Here is a 27,049-nt window from a genome sequence, read left to right as displayed (position 1 = left end):
AGCCCCTAGCCCTAGGGGGGTCTGAAAGCTTACCCAAGCCCCTAGCTCACAAGTAATCATTCTCTCCTTGAACCTTAAGTAAAGAACCGTGGACCTTGACTTGAAAAGAGGTGTGTGTCCCTCAGGTATGACAGTGAGATATATATTAGTTTCCATGCACTGTTCCAATCTGTGCTAATCTAAATATATATTTTTGTTTGGAAGTTTGATTTTGTTGATTGTTTGAAAAGTGAGACTCCTTTTCATGCATATTTGAGACTTGCTCGTGACAAGCTGTTCGCAAAATACAGGATACTTCTAGTTACATAATTAGCAGCCCAATTTATGTCCACATACATGTGTTCCCCATAGGGAAATCGAGGAGATTCACACTTGACATTTACTAAAAATTCTCACCTTTACCACGTACCTTATTCCCGACACCAAGTTATAAAGTAGTCTAGGAAAGCTGAATCTATTACATCACATCGGCTAAGTAGAAAGCTGTGATGGAATTCACTAGTAAACTGAGGATATCTGTAAAACATGTTCATTATGCTTGGTTAAAGACAGCTATCCCCCTACTGCTCTGAGTAATGCTCAGTAAGAATATCAAACCTACCTGCTAATACATCAAATTTTAGTTACAACTGAAATGTTTTTTTTTTCTATGAGAGGACTTGTTACTACATGAATAACCCAGTATGTCAGAGATTTAATGTAACATTGAAAGAAACAGGCTTAGTTTACTCCGCCAGTCATATTTTTTAAAGTATAGATTTGATGTCAGATACAACAACCTGGGCTCTACGATGTCTTATTTGGAAGCTGATAATCTATAGCACTATTTTAAAATATTAAAACATGAAAACTAAAGTCATGAAAACATGAAAATTAAAACACTAAGATATAGTCCCTATAAATTAGCAGGAAAACTAATTCAAATTGGCTAATAATGATAAAATCTGTGCTTAGTTTTAAATATGCGCTACGTGTGTGTGTGTGTGGGTGTGCGCACGTCTGTGCGCATGCGCACGCGCCAGAGAAGGAAGAACGGAAGTGGATGGGCAAGGAAAAGGAAGCTGAAGAGAAGAAGGGTGAGGAAGAGGGAGAGGTCTGAGTCCAGGCTCTGACCCTCACATGCTGCCTCACCTGGTACAAGTTACTATAAACTCCCAGGTCCTGAGCTTCCTCCTTCGTAACAAGGACAGTTATTTCTACTTAGTAAGGCTGTCATGGAGATCCCTTGTCTCAGCGCCTGACACAATGAAGATGCTCAACAAACAAATGGCACCTGCCAATGCCCTTTTCAATTCAAGGGTTAATTTGACTATTTGCCTTCTAAATGCACAATCTACTGGTCCCATTCTTCCTCAGAGCCTAAGCCTATATGCCCAGTGCACCTTCGCAAAAAAATTCTGCACCTCACCCATAAGTATTTCTCAAATGCTCACATAATAAAAGCCCATGTTTGTTTCCTACTTGATGAAACAGTCTCATGTACCTTATGTGATTTGAGCCCCTACCCTAGGGGACGGAGTCCCGACATCTCCCATGAAGGAGGCAAAACAAGGATTACTATCCCGATCTTACATCTATAAAACTGAAGGTCCCAAAGGCCTGGAAATTTGCGTTAGCTGCTGCAGCCAGCATGGGGACGGGTCTTCTGCCCCCGAACTCTTGCTCCTTCTATCTCAGCCTGGGATTCTTCTGGAGTATGAGCTTTATAGAAGCTGGTGCTGTCTAGGACCCAATTTCATCTCCTTCATTTCTGTGCATAGTGAGCGTTCGAGTACCAATTATTACATACAGCGTAGTAGAGCATTTAAAAAAAGAAGATACCATCTCACTCTAATGACCACCTTTCTGCCTGTGGTCAGATTAAAATCCCCGGGCGGGGTGGGGGACAGAGTATTTCAGAAGACGAAGCACAAATAGCTTCCCTTGTTCTCAGCATTTGATTCCATTTTATTTCCTTTCCCTAATACTGTTTGAAATGAGCATCTGGCGAAGCCGTCATTTTCTGAGGCACCCAGAATGTAATTGTTGAGGAAATAACTGTGTTGCATCTGTCTTGGCTAATTTATTGTCGTGCACTGCACTGGCCTGAATTGCTGTAAATGGTGACATTGCTGGGTTCATGCAGAGCACAGGACACTCCTACTCCTGGTGTGTACACACTGAGTTTTTACAGGAGGTTTGTCTGAATCAAAGATTTCTTATTAAGAAGGCAGGAGGGAGTGAAAACTTTTGTGCTAGATGATTATGGGTTTGACTAAAAGAGAAACTTGCAAAGGAAGCAAGAGACACTGGGGGTAAAAGAGAACGGGCCACTGGATGATAACAAGAATAAAATTTTGCATTTCTAAACTATCTACTTTCTAGAGTAGTTCATGAAACCTTGCAGATATTAGGTTAGTGCTTACAATTTCTTTTAGATAACACAGAAGTTCCATTTCCTATTAGTGGAAACTGAGGGGCCAGTGACTTGTAATCAAACTGTGGGAGTGCGCTATGCAGCAGCCAACTCCTAGAACTCCTGCCCACAGGGGGAAGAGAGTCTGAGAAAGCAGAGAAGAAAGACGGAGACTGCCAGTGAGTGGCCGAGGTGGCCTGGAGCATGCAGGGAGCATCAGGCAGGAGGCAATTACCCTACCACACATTCGGGACTGTGGTCTGAGAGGTTTGACAAGTGAGTGCAGTGGAAAGCTGGATAAACAGATCCACCACTCACCCCGTGCCTTCTTCTAGTGAGGGGGAGCGCAGAGGGATGAGAATGCAGATGTGTCCCTCTCCAGCCACCCCTCTCACTAAGTGGGGGAGTCTCTACACCCACTTCCTGAGGTTCTCCCTAAGGGCGCCTCCCAGTGGTCTTGTGGGTCCCCATCTTTTTCCCTTCATATCAATTATTTTGCATTCTTATTTTTAATGCTGCCATAAAGTTAATAAAATATAAATTTAAATTACGTGCAAATTGGGTGCCTGGGTGGCTCAGTTGGTTAAGTGTCTGCCTTTGGTTCAGGTCATGATCGTGGAGTCCCGGGATCAAGTCCCACATCGGGCTCCCTGCTCAGCAGGGAGTCAGCTTCTCCCTCTGACCCTCCCCCCTCTCATGCTCTCTCTCATTCTCTCTCTCACATAAATAAATAAGATCTTTAAAAAAAAATTATGTGCAAATTAAATGTATTTGCACTCTTAAGAAATACTTCTTGAGCCCCTATTATGTACCAACAGTGTGTGCCAGGGACATAGCAATGAGAAAGCAGAGGCAGTCTTGCCCTCATGGAGGCAAATACTTAACCTTGCTTTAACTTTTATGGAATATCTATTTTTTAAAGCAAATTATGTATCTTACCTATATTAGAAGGGGAAAAATGTGGTGTTTGAAAGTTATTGACAAATGGGTATAAGTTTTTACTATATATTCAAAGGAAACAGGTTCCCTGAGGTTCCTGCTTCTTCCAGGAAGAAATCCACCAGGTACCATGATAAGGCTCTAACAACCTCCATTATTTTATCTCAAGCATCTTTGACACTATCAGACAGGAGTACGCCATGTGTGGTCCCTGAACCTGCTTCATCTGTTTTATGTGGGAATTCCTTAGAAATGCACACTATTCAGTCCCAGCGTAGACCTACCAAATCAGAACTCTAGGGGTAGGGCCCAGAAATCTGTTTGTTTGTTTTTATTTTTTTTATAATATTTTGTTGGTGAGATTTTATTTTTTTTTAAGATTTTATTTATTTATTTGTCAGAGAGAGAGTGAGCACAATCAGGGGGAGTGGCAGGCAGAGGGAGAGGGAGAAGCAGACTCCCCACTGAGCAGGGAGCCTGATGCGGGGTTTGATCCCAGGACCCCAGGATCATGACCTGAGCTGAAGGCAGACACTTAACTGACTGACCCACCCAGGTACCCCCAGAAATCTGTGTTTTAATAATCCTATAAGGTGATTCTAAGGCACACTACAGTGTGAAAGCCTCTTCAATAACATAGTGTCAGGGGCACCTGGGTGGCTCAGATGGTTAAGAAGTTTCTACTGAGTAAGGGGCACCTGGGTGGTTCAGTCGATTAAGGGTCTGACTGTTGATTTCAGCTCAGGTCATGATCTCAGGGTCATGAGATGGAACCCCACGTCAAGCTCCGCACTCAGCAAGAAGTCGGCTTGGGGCTCTCTCTCTCCCCCTCTCTCTGTCCCTCCCCCAGCCCCCCCCAACTCAAGCTCTCTCTCTTTCTCTCAAATAAATAAAATCTTAAAAAAAAATTGTACTGAGCAAAAGAAACCATGCACAAAAGACCACATAATGTGTGACTCTATTTTATAGAACATGTCTGGAACAGGCAAATCCATAAAGACAGAAAGTAGATTAGTGGTTGTGTGGAGTTCGGGGAGAGTGGAATAGGGAGAGATTGCTAATTGGTATATTGTTCCTTTTTGGGAGTAATGAAAATGTCCTGGAATTAGATAATGGTTGCACAATTTCATGAATATGCTGAAAACCACTGAACTGTACACTTTACAATGGTGAAGTTTCTGGTATATGAATTATGTTACAATAAAAATAAGATTCCATTTTCCAAAGTAAATACATGAAATAAGAAAATATGTATGCTCTGCCTATTCTAGAAGGAGAGACTGCAGGCCACACAGTAAAGGCTTAGATGTATAATACATATTACATAATCCATAAGTACAGGGAGTGAAGAAGTGGAAAAAATAATCCAGCCTACTAAAAATAATGTTCTGTCTTTTTATAAATTTTAAGCCTGTTTTCAAACCTTAAAAAGCAGAGAGGAATTCTTAGCAGAGATAAACTTGGAAATTCCCAACCTTAAATATATATTTGCCTGAAAGTAAATTATATGTATATATAAATATATATATATTAGGTAGATATACAGACAGATCTCCTGAAGAAATCCTTCTTTTAGGAGCTTCTTTTTTAAGTAATTTTTTTAAAGATTCCATCTATTTACCTTGGGCGAGAGAGAGAGAGAGAGAGAGAGAGAGAGAGAGCATGAGCAGGGCGAGGCACAGAGGCAGAAGCAGACTCCCCGCTGAACAGGGAGCCCGACACGGGGCTCTATCCCAGGATCCTGAGATCACAACCTGAGCCAAAAGCAGACTCCCAAACAACTGAGCCACCCAGATGCCCCTTTTAGGTGCTTCTTGAAACAAAATAGAAATAAACCATCAAACGTCACTAATTAGGGATGAGAAACAATTGGAATTTGTGAAGCATCTGAATTATAAACATTCTTGAAGTACAGATTCATTCCTTTCAAGTACAAACAACATTAACTAATCTAGAGAAAAAAAATCACCTGGTAGAGATCTTTAGAAAATTAGTTTAATGAGATTTCAAATTGCAATTAGCACATCAATTATCCATATATAAATTGTGTTTCTGCAGTGCTCAATGGAATTTCTTAAGCGCCTCAAACCACATATTCTGTTGAACAACTTAAAAATCTCCTACCCTCAGGTCTTGTTTACATATTTAATGTGTGTTATCTATAAATTAAGTGTTTGCTTAGCAAAATAAACTCAGTACTGCTCCTGACTCAACCACCACCAGTAGAAAATCACTCAGGTTCCAAATTTCATTTGGTCTTCCTCAGGACAGATCATGGTAAAGCAGTGAATGGAAGAAAAGGAGACTTTAAATTCAGGTCTCGGAATTAAGGTGCCTCGGTGTTCTAATTCTACATATCCAGCTAACACTCTTTTCTATACACCAGGCTTACAACCACTGGCCCATCTCAATGCACCCCTGAAAAACAAAAGGCCCGCCTACACAGAAATTCTTCTGCAAAGTACAACTCATTAACTCTTCTTGGGTTTATCTAAAACTGACTTGATCACGTTACAGTTAGACTCATACCTCTCTCATCTCACCACAACCAAAATATTCCACGTAATTAGAGGCAAAAGTACAAACTATCAACATGCTCCAAAGGAATCATTCTTTGGTTCGAGATCCAAGAGAAACAGTACATACAACCTCCCCACACATGCAATCCTACTGAATTGCAATTACTACCTCCACATTTACTGCTCAAAACTCAGCTCTTCAGAAGGGGGTGCACCATGGGCTAGAGAATCCTTGATTTTGTTGCATACCAGGGAAGAAAGAGAAGAGAGACAGAGAAAATGTGCACTGAAGATGATACAGAGAAGCATGGGAAGGAAAGAGCAATAAATGGGTTAGAAGTAATTCTTGGACAGAAAGCAAGACAAGAATAGTGTTAAAACCAAAAAGAGAATAAACACAAGAAAAAAATCCTGGAATGGATTAAACAAATGAAGGGGATCAAGAGTACACTTATCATGATGAGCACTGAGTAGTGTATAGAATTGTTGAATCAATCTCTTGCACACCTGAAACTAATATAACACCGTATGTTAACGATCCTGGATTTAATATCATAAATCAATCATAAGAAAAAGCTATTCCTGACAGTTGGCAAAACAAAAGGCAGCTAAAAGAAAGAAAAAAGGGGATAGAAACTTAAAATTGAGGAACAAGATATACAATACTTTACTTTATAAGCAGGATGTGGGCAAAGTACTTGATTTCACGTGTAAAAAAAACGATACTGTTTGTTGAATAAATAAATAAACGAGTGGCTAACTTTAAAGTAACTGCAATAAAAGCAAACTCACCATTTCATCTCCAAAACTCATTCTTTGCTGACTTTCTTTCTTCTGTTAATGTCCTCTTTTTCGCCAATTGCGCAAGCTCTTAAAATCCGGGAATCACCTCCATTGTTCACTTCGCCTCTCCGGTGCCAGCCTCAATTATTCGAGCATAATTAATTCTTCCCTCATCACGTCTCCTTTACCCACCTTTTCTGTCCGCTCTGACCAACTCAGGCCACATCTTAATTACAGATTCAACAAGTATTTAGTGCGTACGTGTCACATATCCTGCATCCTTCCAGTCGTAACTTATCTTACACCAGGCTAGTCATTGAAGATGGTTCTTGCCTTCAATGAGTCCAAATCAGACATAAAAACAAATACGTTGGCCCTTGAATAACGCGGGTTTGAACTGTGTGGATCCACTTATACCTAGGTTTTGTTGTGGGTTTGTTTGTTTTTTTCTGCAAAAAGTTTTATTGTTTCCATTTGGTCCGCAGCTTGGGAAAGGGCTCCAGGGTGGTGGAAAAGCTGCCTGGTGACTGCAGAGAGAGGCTCAGGCAGAAGGCCTGACACCCGAGGAGGCAGAGGGTCCCGCAGGGGCCACCCCGCTCCACAGGTTCTCGTTCGTAATTGAGGGTGAGCCTTTCCAAGACACACTCGCCCAGCCGCGCCTGGGGCCAGCCAGCCTGCGGAGTTAGCCAGGGGGGGCTGCTCATCTTGAAGAGTTTCACCTCCTCATCCAGGCAGTGGTTCGCCAGGAAGTCAGGAAGTTGGGGGTCTGCCCCGGGTACAGGCAGGACAGACACGGTTCAGGCACGCAAGTTCAGGTTCTCCAACATCCAGGGTCATGGCAGCTTCCACGACGACCCGAGTTTCTGCCCGCCCCGGAAGAGGGCGCAGTGCCGCGCTAGTCTCGCATCTTCAAGGCACACCTGGCGCCCTCTGGCGAAAAAAGTGACCCATGCCCTCCAGAGCCACTGCCTCTAGGCGGGAATCCCAGAGAGAGGTAGCGCCCAGGCCCCTCGCGTGCACTTTGACCAAGCGGTTGGTCCGCTGCGGCCTCCACCTCCATGAGGTAAGTCTGATGAATCTGAGAGCTCACAGTTGATCAGCACTAAAGTGCTAAGCGCAAGAACCTATGTTGGGGGGCCCCTGGGTGGCTCAGTGGGTTAAGCATCTGCCTTCAGCTCAGGTCATGATCCCAGGGTCCTGGGATCAAGTTCCAGATCAGGCTACCTGCTCAGTGGAGAGCCTGCTTCTCCCTCTGCCCCTCACCCCGCTCATATGTGCTCACTGTCTTTCTCTCTCTCTCTCTTTCTCCCTCCCTCCCTCTCTCGCTCTCTCAAATAAATAACCACCTTATCGAAGGGCCAACTATAATACAATGTGACAAAAATAACCATGGAGCTATTTACAAGGAAAAATGCCTGAGCAACTCACAATTGAATTGTTATAATACTCTCCCCTCTCTCACTGTCCCTAGCCTCTTCCCTTTTATTTTTGTTGAGGGTTCATGAGCATTTAATAGCACTTTCTATTTGGACATATCATTTTCTTACATCATTATGTACTTCTTTACTTATTTGTTGCTAACATGAATTCAAAGCAAGCGTGCAGTTTCTTTTCTACCAGAGCGAATCAGGAAACCAAGACACAGTTGCCATCACCAAACATTAAAGTTCAGAGAACATCTCCATGAGGTTGGTCGGAAGACACTCGGATTCTACCAGTTTTTGAGGTGTTCCGTATTTAAGTAGTGTAAGCACTTTCAGCGTTTTTCTGAAGTCATTATTTGGATCTTTCCAATAAGGTTTTTTCTCCTACTTGGCAGAAGAGGAGCACACATTCTTCACGAGCACACTTCAGCCCCTCTCCTACGAATGGCTCAGCCTGCATGCAGTCCGGGCGCCGGTAAAGTAGGCAGAAATGGTCTTGCCATTGGGCTGTGCTGCAGGCAGTTGCAGGGTCCTCTGGTGGCACCACCAGGGGCGGGGGCCCCATAAGCCTTTTCCCTTTTAGATAATATTTTTAGCCAATCTATCCTGAAGGATTATGTGCCAGGCATTTATGAAAGTATTAAGGGTTTTGCCTACTTCATCTCATTTACTCCTCACAATAGCCCTAGAGGTGGGTGGTATTATTATTTAATACCTCCATTTTAGGGACGCCTGGGTGGCTCAGTCGGTTAAGCGGTTAAGCATCTGCCTTCAGCTCAGGTCATGATCCCGGGGTCCTGGGATTGAGCCTCAGGTTGGGCTCCAGCCCCAGGTTGGGCTCCCCGCTCAGTGGGAGGCCTGCTTCTCTCTCTCTTTCTCTGCCTGCTGCTCCCCCCTGCTTGTGCGCGCTCTCTCTCTCTCGCTCGCTCGCTCTCTGTCAAATAAATGAATAAAATCTTTTAAAAAAATCCCCCATTTTAAAAATAAACAGTGTTTGTCACCACAATTAAAATAAAAATTAATTAATTTCTTTAATGAGGAAACTAAGGCACAGAATGGATGAACTACTTGCCAAAGTTTATCCAGCAAAGAAATAGGCAAGACTCTGGTTCTGATTCTTTACCCACACTCTTTCCCACTGTGCTGTACCATCCATGGTCATCAGATTCATTGTCTCAAAATACTCTGTCACTCTCTTTTCCAAAACACATTTCCCACAGGCTCAAATCCTTAGCAATCTTAAAGGCCCTCATAATTTAACCCCCGCCTCTCTTCCTAACTTCACTATTCTAGCACAAACTTCCTCCTCTTCAGAATGAACATCACTCACTCCACTCACACAGCTCATTCTGATGCATTCTGCTCCCCAAACCCAACATGGCCTCCACCTCTCCAACCATTTAAATCCTGCCTGTGGCTCAACACCCTGTGTAAGTCATACCTTACATACCATAAAAATATTCTCAACCAGCAGAAGCCCACCCTCAAGGCCCTCTTCTCTGAAATCTCAAATGTTACTATCTGTACCATTAATCTGATACATAATTATAGACTGCCTTGGAATAGTATTTAATTTACAAGCATCTAAATGTAACTGTGAATTCCAAGAATCAAGGATTCCAATCACCGCATTTCTTTATATCCCCTACCTATGACTTTTACAAATAAAGCATTTAACAAAGGAATGAACCCCAGGACATCAATAAATGACTCATGACTCAGCTAATACTTTTTGGGGGTTATAGAAATTGGAAATATAAAGATTAGTGCTTGTTGAAAAGACAAAATGCATATGAGCAAGGAAAATGTCACAACTATATCACTTAAGCACACTAACTTTTAATTAATTTTTCTAATAAACACAAGTAAATGTAGTTTAAATATATTAGCATAAACTCACTAATAAATCCAGCCTAAAATAGTATTTAGCCACAGATTTATACATTTTTAATAATATTAAAAGGGAATTAACGCAACTCAGATTTCTTGTCAGAATTTAGATATCAGAAGAAAAGGAAAATTGAGGAATCACTGGCAAGAGATATTTCTAATTCTTATCCACGGAAGACATAAGGAAAGAGAGAGATGGAAGTAAGATATAAGGAAGGACTCCCCTACCCAACGATGTGCTTTGGAGAAAAGTTATAGGACCATTTGCTCTGGAAGTCTCTAAAAATATGAATATAGGAATTAATATTTACAAACATCCAGAACATGGATTAACTGATTTCCCAAATCAAATCTCAAATCTCAAATTGATTTCGCTTTCCAAAGTATTCTTTTTCCTAAGAATAAGACAGCAGATTAAGGTGATGTCTAACACCATAACCACTGGACCTCTCTCTCCTGCTGGTGGCTCTCTCTCCTAAGCACTAGGCGAACTTGATATTCCTAATGATGCACACAACACCCCTTGCCCCCAAAACAGTGTCAGCTGAGTTACGGATCTCTTAAAATTCCCTACAGTGTAATGGCAAATTCTGGTGCTGATGTCAAATATTTAGCAATGCACTCTCCAAAGTAACACATATTTAAGCTTTAGTCAGAACAATGAAATTTATGCCATGCAAATAGAGCCAGCTTCTTGTGTAATATCAGTGTATTCTGTGTACGCTGATAATACCTTATTTGGTCTGCACAATATATTGCTATTTAGTCTCTCTTGCACACAGTTTGCTTTCTAATTCATTAAGTGGTTAAGGATAGCTCTTTCATGACAAGAAGGATTTATTTGTGCCCCTCAGCTAACCCTGAGAGCCTTCAGTATTTAAATTAGGACATTATAGCCAAACTAAATAGGATATTTATTGTAGTCATTGTCATCACTCTTAACCTGAAAAAGTATTGCTCCCTGACACATAGGATAAGGGACAGCATGGTGTGGTTAAAAAAAGGGGGGGGGGGATGGGGTTTCGGAGCCAGAACATCCTATGGCCAAATTTCAGCTCTACTACTTATTTCCTGTGTGACTTTGAACAGGGTACTTAGTCCCTCTAAGATTCAGTGTTTTCATCAGGAAACTGGAAAGAATAATTATTCCTACCTGGTTTTTTGAAAGGACTAGAGATCAAATATGTGCAGTCCTTGACACTTATCAAAGCTAGAAATATGGAAGGTGGCATTATTATTACTAATATTACTGTTGTGAGAATTAGGAAAGGCAAGAAGTGAACACAAACTTACCCAAATTACAAAGAGTAAAAGAAGTCATAAATATACCTTCAGGAGAGTGTCTGGTTCACAAGCTTACAGTGAACTGATTTGATTGCAATTTTCTTTCAAGTGAGAAATGTTTCCTGAGAAACTTGGGTCTTTGACTTTGTATGGTCCCTCTGACCTCAGGCACCCTCTTCCTATCAGCTTATATTCTCCACTTACCCTGATGACAAGATACGACATCAGTCTCAAGAAACCAATGTGATACCTCTCCCAGAAGCATTTACTTTTTTAAGTCCTCCAGGCTCTTTAAAGGAATTTCAGACATGAGTAGGACTTCCAGAAAAAAATGACAGATTTGCCGTTTCATACAAAAGCTACAGTTTTAAGAAGCAAAAGCTTTTGTAACAGTTATAGCCCACATTAGCAAACACAACAGGACAAGGAAGAATAGCTCTAGAAGTCAGAAGGATAAGTGATAATTGGCAGCAGAAGCCCCAAGCTGGCAGTAGGAAATCCTAGAAAGCAACCCAGTGTGAACGAAAAGTCTCAGGGATTGGTAGCAACAGTTACCTCAGGAAGTAGGAGTGAAGACGTAACAAAAAAAGGGGCTCCTGGATGGCTCAGTCAGTTAGGTGTCTGAGCCCACTTTGGGCTCTGTGCTCAGCAGGGAGTCTGCTTGAAGATTCTCTCCCTCTGCCCCTCATCCCCAAACATGCACACACTCTCTCCTCCCTCTCTTTCTCTCTCTAAAATAAATAAATCTTTAAAAAAAAAAGAAAAAGGATGTAGCAAAACAAACAAACTACAAATAACAAACAAACAAAAAACCAGAAGAATTTGAAAGTTTGTGTTAGAAGCAATTAGACCCAGGTTCCCTTCCTCACTCTGCATAGTCAGGTGACTGTCCACCAGCCACTCGAGAGGAGTGATGCAGATTTATTATCTGGTCTCTGAACTGGACAATACCTGGCACAGCTGAGCAATGAGTGCTTACTGAAAAGAAATTCAAGTAAAATACTGTTAACTGAAGATCACAACCACCATTTCTTCCCCCATCTGGCTCCCAAAACAATGACAACCAAAGAAGAGATAGGAAAATTATTCTCTGACCATTTCAAGGAACAAAAAAGACAGTGATAGTGGTGCTTTACCCAATTAAACACCCCAGTCAGATCACCCTAGAACAAAGTGCACAAGCAACAAGAACCACCAGTGCACACAGAGCTTCCAATCAGTGCTTTTGTACCTCATTCTTTAATACAAACAGCAGCCAAAAATCACTAGACAACAGAGGAAAAATTGGCCAACATGAGAAGAGAGAGAGCGTGCATGCCCGATAAATAAATAAACAATAAAAAGTAAAAGCAACTTAAACAGATGGTGCCAAGATAAAAACTTCAAAGAAATTATTATTAATTTCTTCAGAGACATAAGAGAGTATATTGCTACAAGAAAAAAGAAATTACTATCAAAGGACAATGGCCAAAGATAAAGAGCTCTTGATAATTAAAAAAAGGATGGGGGCAAAAATAACACAATAGAAGAGTTGAAAAATATAATTAAGGAAATATTCCTATAGGTAGAGCAAAACAAAACAAAAGTGGAAAATGTAAAGAAAAGCTAAGGAAATTAGTTTATCCAAAATATTAGACATCTGAATAGTAAGATTTATAGAAATGGAGAAAAATGAAATGGGGGCAACGAAATCATCATGGATATAGTACAAGAAAATTTTTCAAAACTGAAGGATTTGGGTATGTAGACTGAAAAGAGCCATCAACTCACAAAAATAGACACATGGATCAATGTAACAGAAAACCCAGAAATAAACCCACTATTATACAATCAATTAATCTTCAACAGGGGCACCTTGGTGGCTCAGTGGGTTGAGCATCCAACTCTGGTTTGGGCTCAGGTCATGATCTCAGGGTCCTGAGATTGAGCCCTACATCAGGGTCTGTTCTCAGCAGAGAGTCTGCTTGAGATTCTCTCTCTCCCTCTCCCTCTGCCCCTCCCCCCACATGCACATGTTCTCTCTTTCTCTCTAAAATAAATATATCTTTTTTTAAAAATCTTATAAGAGTACAGGCAGTAACTTCTTTGACATCAGCCATAGCAACTTCTTTCTAGACACGTCTCCTGAAGCAAGGAAAACAAAGACAGAAATAAGCTATTGGGACTTCAAAATAAAAAGCTTCTGCACAGTGAAAGAAACAATCAACAAAACTAAAAGGCAGCCATGGAATGGGAGAAGATATTTGCTGATGACATATCCAATAAAGGGCTGGTATCTAAAATATATAAAGAACTTATCACACCCAACACCCACAAAACAATTAAGCCAATTAAAAAATGGGCAGAAGACATGAACAGACATTTCTGCAAAGAGGACATACAGATGGCCAACAGACACAGGGAAAGATGCTCATCATCACTCATCATCAGGGAAATGCAAATCAAAACGACAGTGAGATATCACATCACACCTGTCAGCATGGCTAAAATCAACAACGCAAAAAACAACAGGTGTTGGCGAGGATGTGGAAAAAAAGGAACCCTCGTGCACTGTTGGTGGGAATGCAAACTGGTGCAGCTACTGTGGAAAATAGTAGGGAGGATCCTCAAAAAAGTTCAAAATAGAAGGGCACCTGGGTGGCTCAGTCAGTCATCCAAGTCTTGATTTTGGCTCAGGTTGTGATCTCAGGGTTGTGGGATGGAGCCCTGCTTTGGGCTTCATGCTCAGCTTGGAAATCTCTCTCCCTCTCCCCCTCCCCTGCCTCTCCCTCTCTTAAAAAAAAAAAATTAAAAATAGAACTACCTTATGATCCAGCAATTTCAAATACACTACTGAGTATTTACAAAGAATACAAGAACACTAATTCAAGGGATATATGCACCCCTGTGTTTATTGCAACATTATTTACAATAGCCAAACTATGGAAGCAGCCTAAGTGTCCATCGACTGATGAATGGATAAAGCATTCATACACACACACACACACACACACACACACACACACACACACACACTGGAATATTATTCAGCCATAAAAAAAGAATGAAATCTTACCACTTGCAATGACATGGATTGAGCTAGAGAGTTATAACACTAAGCAAAATAAATCAGTCAGAGAAAGACAAATACCATGTGATTTCACTCATATGTAGAATTTAAGAAAAAAACTAATGAGCAAAGAGGAAAAAAATAAGAGAGAGACAAAGCAAGAAACAGACTCTTAATTATAGAGAATAAACTGATGGTTACCATGGAGAGGTGGGTGAGGAGATGGGCTAAATAGGCGATGGGGATTAAAGAGTGCACTTGTAAAGAGGAGCACAGGGTGAGTCATGGAAGTATTGAATTACTATATTGTACACCTGAAACTAAGATGACACTATGTTAACTAACTGGAATTTAAATAAAAACTTAAAAAAAAAAAAAAGAAAGGAGCCATCAGTTGCCCAGAACAATGGATGAAAATAGACCACATTATGGCACATGAGTTGTGCAACTTCAGAACAATGGGGACAATTAAAAGATTTACAAGGGGGGGCGCTTGGGTGGCTCAGTTGGTTAAGCGTCCAGCTCTGGATCTCAGCTCAGGTCTTGATCTCAGAGTGATGAGTTCAAGCCCCACACCGGAGAGAGGCTCCCCACATGGAGCCTATTCAAAAAAAAAAAAAAAAAAAAAGACTTGCAAGAAAGAAAAAGAAAAAGAGGGGAGAAAGGGGACCCACATGAATGACTTTGAACTTATCAACAATACTGGAAGCTAGATGACAATGGCATTCTCTATTGAGATGTTCTATCAAGGGCCATTTTTAAACATATCAAAATTTATTAGGTAGAGGTAAAGCAGTGCTTAGAGGGAAATTTTTAGCTGTAACACCAAAATTAGAATAGAAAAAAATATCTCATATCAATATCTAAGCCTCCACCTTAAGAAACTAGAAAACAGAAGATCAAACTAAACTCAAAGCAAGTAGAAGGAAAGAAATAACAGAGATTAGGATAGAGATAAATGAAATTGGAAACAGAAAAACAACAGAGAAAAGGCAATGAAAATAAGATTGGTTCTTTGAAAGTATCAATAAAATTGACAAACTTTTAGCTAGACTAACCAAAACTCATTTAAGTTCCTACTCTAAAACTGACATACAAGCTCTCTTTGAGAGTTTTATATTCTAAGTGACAATAAAATCACTTATAGGGAAGTCAAGAATGAAGAAGGTACCCTGAAGTTCAAGATCAGTGATGGCCCTTGACAATAGAATTGATATTGCCCCAAAGTTTTTAAGCCTGGCTGTGGAGTAAAATCACTTCCAAACACATAAGCTTGGTTCTATGACCCCATGTTTAACTTCCAGCTTCACATCTCTGTGTTCACCTATTCTAGGGAAGGGGTTAGACTCTATTAAAAAGATGACATTCAACAGAAGATTATATATCTACATATTATATAAAATATATCATGTATATTTAAATGTCTTTGGGTAACTTTTCTTTCATTATTTTACCTCTGTATTTCTCAGTCCACAAAATACTGTGCTGTGCTTCAAAGATTCATTCAATGTTTCTTTCCCTACTTAACATCAGTATCCATAGTCACAACTGATCTTACAGTATTTTAGGAGTATCAGTGGTTGTTGTCTTCTACTTTTATGACCAGTTAGTCTTGCTCCTTTCTCCTTTTGGCTCAAATTCTGTGTTAATGGAGTCATCATCTATCTAAATAAAATAATAAAATAAACTGTAGTTACTTCTATTAAGAAATAGGTCATTTATTGCCAGTACTGCAAAAGGCCCCCACTGTGACTGAATTTAATCACATACTTTTTCTTTAAAGATTTATTTATTTATTTGAGAGAGAGAGCCTGAACAAGTGGGGGGAGGGGCAGAGGGAGAGAATCTTTTTTTTTAAGATTTTATTTATTTATTTGAGAGAGAGAGAGAATGAGAGATAGAGAGCACGAGAGGGAAGAGGGTCAGAGGGAGAAGCAGACTCCCCGCTGAGCAGGGAGCCCGATGCGGGACTCGATCCCGGGACTCCAGGATCATGACCTGAGCCGAAGGCAGTCGCTTAACCAACTGAGCCACCCAGGCGCCCGAGGGAGAGAATCTTGAGCAGACTCCCCACTGAGCATGGAGCCCACATGGGGCTTGATCCCATGACCCTGAGATCATGACCTGAGCCAAAACGAAGAGTCGGACACTCAAGACGACTGAGCCACCCAGGTGTCCCAAATCACATACTTTTTCTTCTTGTAATCATTCTTGAGGTTTCTGTGTGTGCATGTATGTGCATAAGTGTCTATGTGTACGTATGTCTCTGTGTGTGTGTAACACTATTTTCAACTCCTAACCTCTCACCTTTTATTTTTTGCTCCTGCTCCTTTCTCATCCACAAGAGATTTCCATCTAACGTAAAAATGTAGAAATATAAGGCAGACACAGGGAGACCAGAAGATAGATGATGACTCCGTTAACACAGAATTTGAGCCAAAGGAGAAAGGAGCAAGACTAACTGAAGTCATAAAAGTAGAAGACAACAACCACTGATACTCCTAAAATACTGTAAGATCAGATCCAATTTGTGACTCATAGTCATGAATTTAAAGTGAAGCCTGTCATCAGGCTCATGGGTTAATATCAGAACATTTATTTTTAAGTGCTTAAGCAATCTAGATGATTAGTATTAAAAAAATAAGGAAGAGTCAAAGTGTTAGACAAAAAAATGAGGCTCCTAAACGTATTTTATGAGTAAATTTTTATACAACAGAATTGAGAAATAAGATAGCTCCTCATAGTTCACAATCTATGGAAGCTACAATTTTAAACGAAAGGCTCATTAAAATGTTTGCCATAGACTGTCGATGATTTTCAGACATAAAAAACAATGGATTTTTGAAGTTTGCCCAGGGTATGAGTTCTAAAACTCATCTTACTGAAAAATATTTTCCGAATTATACTCTACTTGGTACAAATGGTTAATGATATTGTTAAAAATATTCAATGTTTTATATATAGACATTTTATATTAGACATATGGTAAATTTAACTGTGTTTAGTTTTAGTTTCATGTCAAGAAATTTCTCTACCTTGAACACCAATCTTTCACATCACTGTTATTAAAGGAATCTTTATAGAATGGGAAATCATGCTGTTGTCATTGACAATAGAACAAACAAGCCTCTGAGTGGTTTAGGAACCCAGTCATATGTTCTGTTCACATCCAGGAAGTAATTCTAGCAGAGTGTAACATAACAAAAATGCTGGCTACAGGCAGCAAGACTGTGGCCACATTCATAATTCTTCTGCAGCCAAAGACAACAACATGACATAGAAGTTTGGGAACTGCCTGATCATGTACTCACATAAGATGGGCAAACAAGCAGAGATAATAGCTACTTGATGTCGGGTGCCTGGGTGGCTCAGTTGGTTAAGCGACTGCCTTCGGCTCAGGTCATGATCCTGGAGTCCCGGGATTGAGTCCCACATCGGGCTCCCTGTTCGGCAGGGAGTCTGCTTCTCCCTCTGACCCTCTTCCCTCTTGTGCTTTCTATCTCTCATTCTCTCTCTCTCTCAAATAAATAAATAAAATCTTAAAAAAAAAAATAGCTACTTGATGTATTCAAAAAACAAAACAAAAAAATTAAACTGCTTTCCAAAAGAAAGCCTTAACACTGTACTTTGTAGAGATGAATATCTACAGATACACAGATACACAGAATGCGCTAAGGACTAGTAGTTCCTTGCAGAGGAAATGGTTTGTCAGGTGAAGCTTGCCGTGGAAGGATAGGTATTGCATGATGATACCTGCTGTGAAGAGCTTCAGGTCATGCTGTTCCAACAAAGATGCAGTGAAAGCTGAGATGCAGATGGAAAGTCAGAGAAAATTTTGCTAAACTGAAAGTCAATTACATTGCTCCACTGCTACATTTCTAGATCTAAGACTTAAGAAAACAACTGCCCAAGTGATTATATAAAACATCATGTGCAGGGGCACCTGGGTGGCTCCATTGGTTGGGCATCTGACTCTTGATTTTGGCTCAGGTCATGGTCTCATGGGTCATGAGATCAAGCCCCACATCAGGCTCGGCACTTGGCAGGGAGTCTGCTTGAAGATTCTCTCCCTCCACCCCTCATCCCACTCACACACGCGCTCTCTCTCTCTCTCTCTCTCTCTCTCTCAAATAAATAAATAAATATTTTTTTAAAAAACATGTGTGTACAAAAAATTTTAATTAAAAATATATATTATTCATTAAGTATTTTTTCTCTAACTGAACAAAAAGCTTAAATTTGTGGAATTGCTTCAATAAAATTGAATGATCAATTTTCAAAATGATCAAATCTTCAAAAGCAGAATACAAACAGTAGATAAATTTTTACTTCAGTTGGTTACAATTCCAAAGAAACAAACATTCAATCACTTAGTGGCAACATGGCCATTAGCAACGAACATCATGTCCCCACAGAACTAAGCTGAAAATGAGCATCTCTTTAGTAGCCAAACATGGAATTTGAGGCCCATGAGCAGGCCAGAAGCTAAGATGTCTAGGTAGACAGTAATGCTCCTGTACCATAATGTCGAACATATAAAATTATATTATGAAAATTTTAATATGGAACTGTAGTAATAGTAAGTTTATTGACCTCATTTTGAATTTACTTTGGTAAATTCATTTTTGATGGTTACATTTGCCTTTGGTCTCAGTTCCACTGAATATTGATCTTAATAGTCAATCTTTCAGCATTTGGCCAAAATGAATTTGGCGTTCCTTCACTCTCTATGTAAAGAAACCATGGGTGCCTTATATAGGTACAACATGAGGAAAAAAATAGGCAAACACATTAAGCATGACTTTCTCTAGGTGCCAGTGAATTATTTTCTTCTTTGTACACATCTCATGTTTCCCAATTTCTTCAAAAAATATATATTGGTGCTTAGGGAAAAAAAGAAACAAATGCTCTTTTTGTAAAAATAGCAGTATATACAAATATTAAAATGCAGATTTTGATAATTCTCTTTTGGTATTTTATTATAAACGTATCATTGAAAATATTTTAACATGATGACAGAGGTGCACAAATTCTAATTCTCGGAGTTCACGTTGAGGTTCTACATGGATTTTAAATAGACCTAACTTTGCTTGTACATCATTATGTTTGTAGTGAGGATCTGTGAACTGAGACTGAGTATTTGGATAATTAACAACCTAATAACTGCAAACAGAGGAGCTGGAAATTTATAACCATCTTATTCCAAAGACAGGTTTAGGACATTTGGCAATTGTAGCCTGAGACCAAAGAATCAGAACTGAAATGTTGAGTGTGAAATTGAGGTCAATTAGAACATCCCTCAACCTAAATTTTTCCCCATGGAACCAACTCAACCAGAAAATTTTTCTGTGGGAAAAGAAATGGTTTTCTTTGAAAAATACACAATTCTAAAATATATAGAAAATAGCAATGCTGCCTGCATCACAGAACATGTAAAAACTAAAATCCAAATGCATTAAATATTTAAAGGCATAAAAAAAAGAAAAGAAATACATTTTTGGTTTTGGAATAGAAAAAACAATTTTTAAGCAGAACAGAAAATTTATAAAATTTATAAAGGAAATAGAGAAACTAAAATTTTTGTTGCACAATATAGAAGGATATCTATTGCAGAAACATCCACAATAATAAAAAATAGAATAAAAACTAAATGTCCATCAATAGATAAATTATGATAGTTATAAAATAAAATGCTATGTGCCCATTAAAAAGAATGAGGTATATCTAAACATGGAAAATGTTTCAAAGTATATTATTAGGTTAAAAGAGAAGTTTCAGGGGTGCCTGTTTGGCTCAGTCAGAAGAGCATGTGACTCTTGATCTCAGGGTCATGAGTTCAAACCCCATATTAGATGTAGAGATTGCGTAAATAAATAAAACTTTAAAAATAAAAGAGACGTTTCAGAAAAATATGTATAGTATAATTTCGTTTTAATAAAAATGTATGTATGAATGAGTCTTGGCATAATACATACTATTCTGAAAATAGTAAATGTAGTCTTTATTACCTCTATAAATCATATTCCCCCATAGTCCCATCACCCTATGGCCCCAAGGAAAGGATGTCAAATGTTACCTCTAATACAGAGAAAGATATAACCTGATCAGAAAGAGGTAAAAAGAGAAGGGCCTTCATTTTCCAGGGGTAAAAGGCCAGAACTCAAAGGGATGCATAGGAAATTCAGATAAATATGACTAGATCTGAGAACACTAGACCTAATGGTAGAGATATAGAAATGGCATTGGTGGAAAGAGGTGAGGAGCAAGATACACTTAGTCAACACATAGCTTAGTAGTGTACAAAAGATCCAGAAGTTCCCACCTGCAATGGAGGCAAGGGCATGCTGATAGGACCCCTGACATGGCAGGGACCTGGAATCAGAATGCAGAAGCCACAAAGAGCACGTACCTCAGGACTAGGCATAATGATGGAGCCCATGATTGGCCACAGTGAATGCTAATACCATCAAAGACCAGCTAAGACTTGTTAGCCACTGATGGTTTAGTGAAGACAGAGGTTAATGCCCAGGGAGAAGCAGAAGGACATCTTAGATGGAGACCAGCAAGAAATCAGATGATAGCGGGTGGATCTCACCTCCTGCACACACATACCCACTGCCCCCAGACACACACACACACACACACACACACACACTTCTCACATTGTGTGAGATAAGTCAGCTTTCCTTCACCCAGATGCCCTCTTAAGAAGAAATCCATGGAGGAAAGAAATCTTAAAAAGCTAAGTTAACCTAAAATAGAATCTGGATGACACTGAGCCAATATATATTGTCAAATAGATGATCCACAACCACCACCCATTGCTACCCAAGTATAAATTTATGGCACAGTATGAATTATAGAATGCTATATTTTCCCTGAACTACAAAAGAAAATGGAATATTATTTTGAAGATTAAGTGAACATGACTTAGTGATGGGTTGAATATTAAGGTGTGAAGGAAAAGGGGAAATCAAATATGACCCCCAGATATCTGCTTTGGTTGCTCAGTGGGAGATAATACCATTAACTAATATATAAATATGAGAACAACACCTAGAATGGGCTTATAGGAAAAAAAATTAATCTGATTTTGTATCTCCCGAATTTGAAGGGCCTTTGGGATACCTTAGTAAAGATGGCCTGGAAGCAGTTGGGAAATTCTGACTCAGAAAAAAAGTTTTGGGAGTCTTCAAGGTGCACGGCAAATTTGAGCTAATGCTAATAGAAATGGATGAGATTATTCAGGAAAACCAAGTAGAATTCCTGTACTCTTAGAGCCAACTCTATGTAATTAAGCTCCAAATGGCCTATATCGTCACCTTGATTGTGAACTCCAAAAGAGGCTTATATGATTTATAATAAGAAATATGTAGTTGGTCTTTGTCCTGGTTTCTGGCACAGATCTTCTAAAACACTTGGATTTCCCTGAGTGATAAGAGCACAAAGGTCTTTTATTATGTTAAGTAGGTGACTTTTAGAAAGCCCCTAGCTAAACTAAGGATGGAGGCTGGTTGTTCTTGGAGCCAATCATGTGATTAGACCTCCAGGGAAGGGAGAGGGGCTGGAAATTGAGTTCAATCACCAATGGCCAGTGATTTAATCAATTGTGCCTATGCAATAAGACTTCCATAAAAACCCAAAAGGGCTGGGTTCAGAGATCTTCCAGGTTGGTGAACACATGGAGGTGGTGGGAGAAGGCAGGAAAGCTCTGCCTTCTTTCTTCATACCTTACCCTATGCATCTCTTCCATTTGGCTGTTCCTGAGTTATATCCTTTTATCACAAACTAGTAAGGAAAGTAAGTAAAAACTTGTAAGTTAAACATTTCTCTGAGTTCTGTGAGCCACTCTAGCAAATTAATCAAACCCAAGGAAGGGTCATTGAAACCTCGGAGCCATAGCTGGTAGGTTAGAAGCCCAGGTGGCATCTGGAGTGTGGGATGGGAAAGGGAGGCAGTTTATAGAACTGAAACCTTAATCTGTGGAATCAGACACTATCTTCAGGTAGTGAAAGTGGAGTTGAATTGTAGGACGCCCGGCTGGTGTCCAAAAATGGCTTGGTATGGGGGGGGGACCCCACACATTGGAATTGGATGCAGAAACTTTAATCTCTAATTCCCCTTAGATCGTGCCAAGTATGGCAGAAGGCTCAGTAGATATCCAAGACTGAACCATGAAGTATTTCCTTTCTTGGTCGGTGATACAAGTGGTCACTCTTTTCAGAGTAAAAAGGATCTCAGTTTGGCAGAGATAGTTGCCCTCTTCATGTACTTTCCCTTAAGATGATGATGAACCTGGATACTGTGGAAACAAAGTTTGGAGATCTTGGGTGGCATGCAAGGCCTTTCCTGGAAGTCAGGGGTCCTGAGTTATAATCTAAGCCCTCCTGAACATATCTCTCCCTGCTCTCTATACTTTAGCTCCCTCCCCACTCCCACCACAAGTAAATAGATACAGAATGCTTCTAGTTTGTCTTAGTCAATATACTGTGAGTGCTTTAAAGGTATCATCTATAAATATCCTGGAGATTCATCTTAACCCACTCTATAATAGTATGGAAAGCTACTAGGTGCAGAGCCTGTCTTGGACACTGTTTATTTAACTCTTCAGAAAGCAGTAGATAGGAGATACCACAGTGTACCCTCAGAAATAAAATGTAAGTGGGACTCCAGCCAAAACAGTCACATACTCCTTTTAATTTAGTTGTATGGAACAATTCACATTTCTCCCAAACCCTCTTACTCCCAAAAGCTCTTTCACATGTGCCCTCTGACTGAAAGACCCTTACGCTTCTTCTTCCTTTTGCAAACTCCAGCTCATTCTTCAAGGCCCACCTCCAGGTTTCTCCCTTCTGGGAAGACTTCCTCAAATGGAGTTGGTAATCTCTTGCATGGTGCTTCAATTATAGGATTTTTGCATTATATTATCACCTGTTCATACCCCTCCTCCCTGCACCCCAACCTAGACTGTGAAACTATAGTGCAAATTTTTGGCAGGTCCAAGCATGACACTAAGGTTTCCAGAAAAGCATCTCTGATGTTCTTTCCCATGTTATGTCTTCTGAGTATTTGAAAACAATAGAAGGATGTTTCTGGCTTTATCCCATAATAAAGTTGTCATAATGCATTCTGACATTTTAAAAATATATTCAAACCTGATGAAATGAAGATTTTAGATTTTGGCATTGGAAAAAGGCCTTGAACTTCAGCCAGAGGAATCCCAAGAGAAACAAAAGTGATTTATATTGGAAACTAGGTAGCAAAATGTATTGGACATTCAAGTACTATTTCAAGGTCCATAATCATTGACTTCACTGTCAGAGGGTTAAAATCTCTTTACAGTGACTCTACAGGTTATAGTAATTACAATGTTAGGTTAGAGCAACTGTTCTCAACCATGGTGTCATGACTGCTTGTACTGGAACCACCTGAGAGGTGGACTGCAAATAACTTATTACAAATAATGAACTACTAACATTTGTGAATAATATTTTAGATATAAAATTACTGTAGATTCAATATTCCCCTATCAATACATTATCATTATTATTCCCAGGCATCTATTCTTTTTCTCTAAGTTAGAGATGAAAAGTTATAGTCACAGAGAATTCTGTAGGGAATAAACATAAACTGCCATCTATTTTGCCTGTATTGTGGTCCACAGTTAATAAGTACCACTAGTTTTAATGGCAATTAAACATCTCTTGATGGGAGGAGTGTCAAAGAATTCTTGAACCTCTTTAATCTCTCAAAGAAGGAATGATTAACAGTAGCATATGCAGCAAAGAGATTACTGAGAGCTGGAAAATGTATATTGCATTTAATATTACGAAGGTCAACAGGAACTGTAACGAGATCAGTTCAATGCAGCAGTTAAAGCAGAAGACAAATTCAAGTGTTTGAGAAATGAACTGAAATTTATTATACTTCAGAGGCATTAATAGAAGAGAAAGGGAAAATTGAACTGCAGCCAGAGGAAGGACATGAGAGTTGTTTTAGGAAGGAAAAACAAAATAAAAACAAAACAAAACACTGATAGGTTGAAAAGAAGAAGCTCAAGGGCGCCTGGGTGGCTCAGTTGGTTAAGCGACTGCCTTCGGCTCAGGTCATGATCCTGGAGTCCCGGGATCGAGTCCCACATCGGGCTCCCTGCTCAGTGGGGAGTCTGCTTCTCCCTCTGACCCTCTTCCCTCTCGTGCTCTCTCTCTCTCATTCTCTCTCTCAAATAAATAAATAAAATCTTTAAAAAAAAAAAGAAAAGAAGAAGCTCAAAACATAGGATGGAGAAGAGATACATGAGGTCCTATAAGAAATTAAGAGGAAAGAGGTAAAAAGGATAGATGGGAAGTTTATCCCTGAAAGAGAGAAGAAATGTTTCAACTTCTTTTTTTAGTGTATGCGCTGCTGAAGTGAGACATGTTCCACGTTCGGAGCAAGAAGGAAGAGAGGATCCATAACTCTGTACCTCAAGTGTCAGGAAGTGTATAACCATGTCCTCAAAGTAGATTCTTTCATCTCTGCCTTCTCCTTCCACCCACAGGAGCAGCATCTATGGACCTGATATACCCTAAAGGAGTTTGCCAGCCTGAAGAAATGCCATATTTCACAAGTCAGCTGGTCATGGCTGAGTACCATATTGGGTAACACCCAGTCATGACCCCCTATGGTTCTGTGTGAGGCAGCTGGGGAAGATCGTCATGGCTGAGTACCATATTGGGTAACACCCAGTCATGACCCCCTATGGTTCTGTGTGAAGCAGCTGGGGAAGATCGTCATGGCTGAGTACCATATTGGGTAACACCCAGTCATGACCCCCTATGGTTCTGTGTGAGGCAGCTGGGGAAGATCGTCATGGCTGAGTACCATATTGGGTAACACCCAGTCATGACCCCCTATGGTTCTGTGTGAGGCAGCTGGGGAAGATCTCTTCCACAGAACTCTAAGTACAGAATTTCAGGGTCCCCTGGTCATACTTAGGCTCAACCAGTTTTTAGAGCATCTTAGGCATATACATGGCATAGGGAATGGGATACAGAGATGTCCTTTTAAAACATTATTCACACTACAGCTTGCTAATCAAGGTGCCAAAACATACCGGTACACGGCAAATGGATTATGGCTGTGCTGAGTGATACGAATCCCCTCAACACTGAGGGCAACTAGACTGACTTGTCCCCAGGCCAGTCACCTCCATCCATAAGCAGCCTCCTCTGAGGATCCTCAGAGGGTTGAAGGAGTGTGAGCTCAGTGCCTGCTCACATCTCAAAAGTGCCTGCAGGGGACAAGCCAACTGACTGCTCTCCAGCATTTGCTGCGCTATCATTCACTAAGCATGGCCAAAAGAGTGTTCTCCTGCCTGGATATTAACATTTAGGAGCCAGCTCTCTAGATGATTTCAAAATAATTATGAAGCTATTTTGCAGAATGTTTGATTTTTTAGAGTGGTCACTTAGAACACATCAGTACTGATGAACAGTTGTGTCCAATGTGCATGGTCACAAAGACTCAAGCTGCTTCCTTCCCAGGGCAGCCGGAAACCCTGTCAGCCTCAGCACCAACTTCTACCCTAATACCACGGGCAGGAAGGCACCTTAGGAACCTTTCATACAAACTCCTTCAGTAGCTCCATCAGTCCCTGGTTTCAGGAGGTTCGATGGGGCTCTTGGCAGGCACTGGGTTTACCTGCTTAAACCTCTGTCATTATATATGTCAGATACCTCTGCCCAGTTGCTACTGACAGCTCTAACAGTGCAAGTGCAAGATGTAACTTTAGTATTATGCTGAAATATCTGATAGGAAAAAGTTTTACAGAAATCATATTATCCTAAGAAATCAACATTAATTATATTTGTAAGTAGAAGGAAAAATTGTTATTTCCAATATAATTCAAGTGTCATACATTTTTTAATAGTTTAAAATTTTTATCATATAATTGCAGGAAGAGTCTATTATCAAACTTGACCATAAATATATTGAAGAGACTATTATTAAAAAGTCTTAACCAGACAGACACCTGGGTAGCTCAGTTGTTAAGCACCTGCCTTAGGCTCAGGTCATGATCTCAGGGTCCTAGACTCAAGCTCTGCATAGGGATCCCTGCTCCGCAGGAAGCCTGCTTCTCCCTCTCCCACACCCTGCTTGTGTTCTCTCTCTGGCTGTGTCTCTCTCTGTCAAATAAATAAAATCTTAAAAAAAAAAAGTCTTAACCAGAAATTGCATTTCAACTATAATATCTGCTGTTAAAATTTTATAGGCATCAAAGCAAGTTTAAGGTTATCATAAAAAATTGTGAAAATATTTTATTTTTTTATATTTGATACCTCCACTAATGCTTGGTAAATTCTTCTCTTCTCATTAAATACAAACAATAATGAATTTCCCCCCAGGCTTCATACAGACACCTCAAATCCCCCTCAGTTCATTCTGGTGTGCAGTACAAATATTTTTTTCTGTGTGTGCCACAGCAGTGAAAAAGGTTGGGAGGTACTGATGTACACTAATACCAACTGAATATAAGATCAGCAGAAAATACACAAAGCACATCTGATTGAATATGAATGTCTTCATCGGAACACTCCGGAGAAAGACACACGCTTCTCTCGAAGCTATTTAGAAATGAAAGAGAAGTCCTGGGATTTATGGAGTGAATTCTTCCTTCTTCTAATTCCTAAATAATGCATTCTCATCTAATTCTTTTTGGTCTTTTAGGTATTGCCTAAATTACTGTAGCATCTGCTTATCTGATACACAGTATCTAATATGTATC

Source organism: Eumetopias jubatus, unplaced genomic scaffold (genome assembly GCF_037043125.1).
Source record: "Eumetopias jubatus isolate StellerSeaLion01/CBP00866 unplaced genomic scaffold, mEumJub1_p1.0 scaffold_12, whole genome shotgun sequence".
In the NCBI taxonomy this organism is placed as follows: domain Eukaryota; kingdom Metazoa; phylum Chordata; class Mammalia; order Carnivora; family Otariidae; genus Eumetopias; species Eumetopias jubatus.
Note: the sequence above shows the minus strand (reverse complement) of the source record.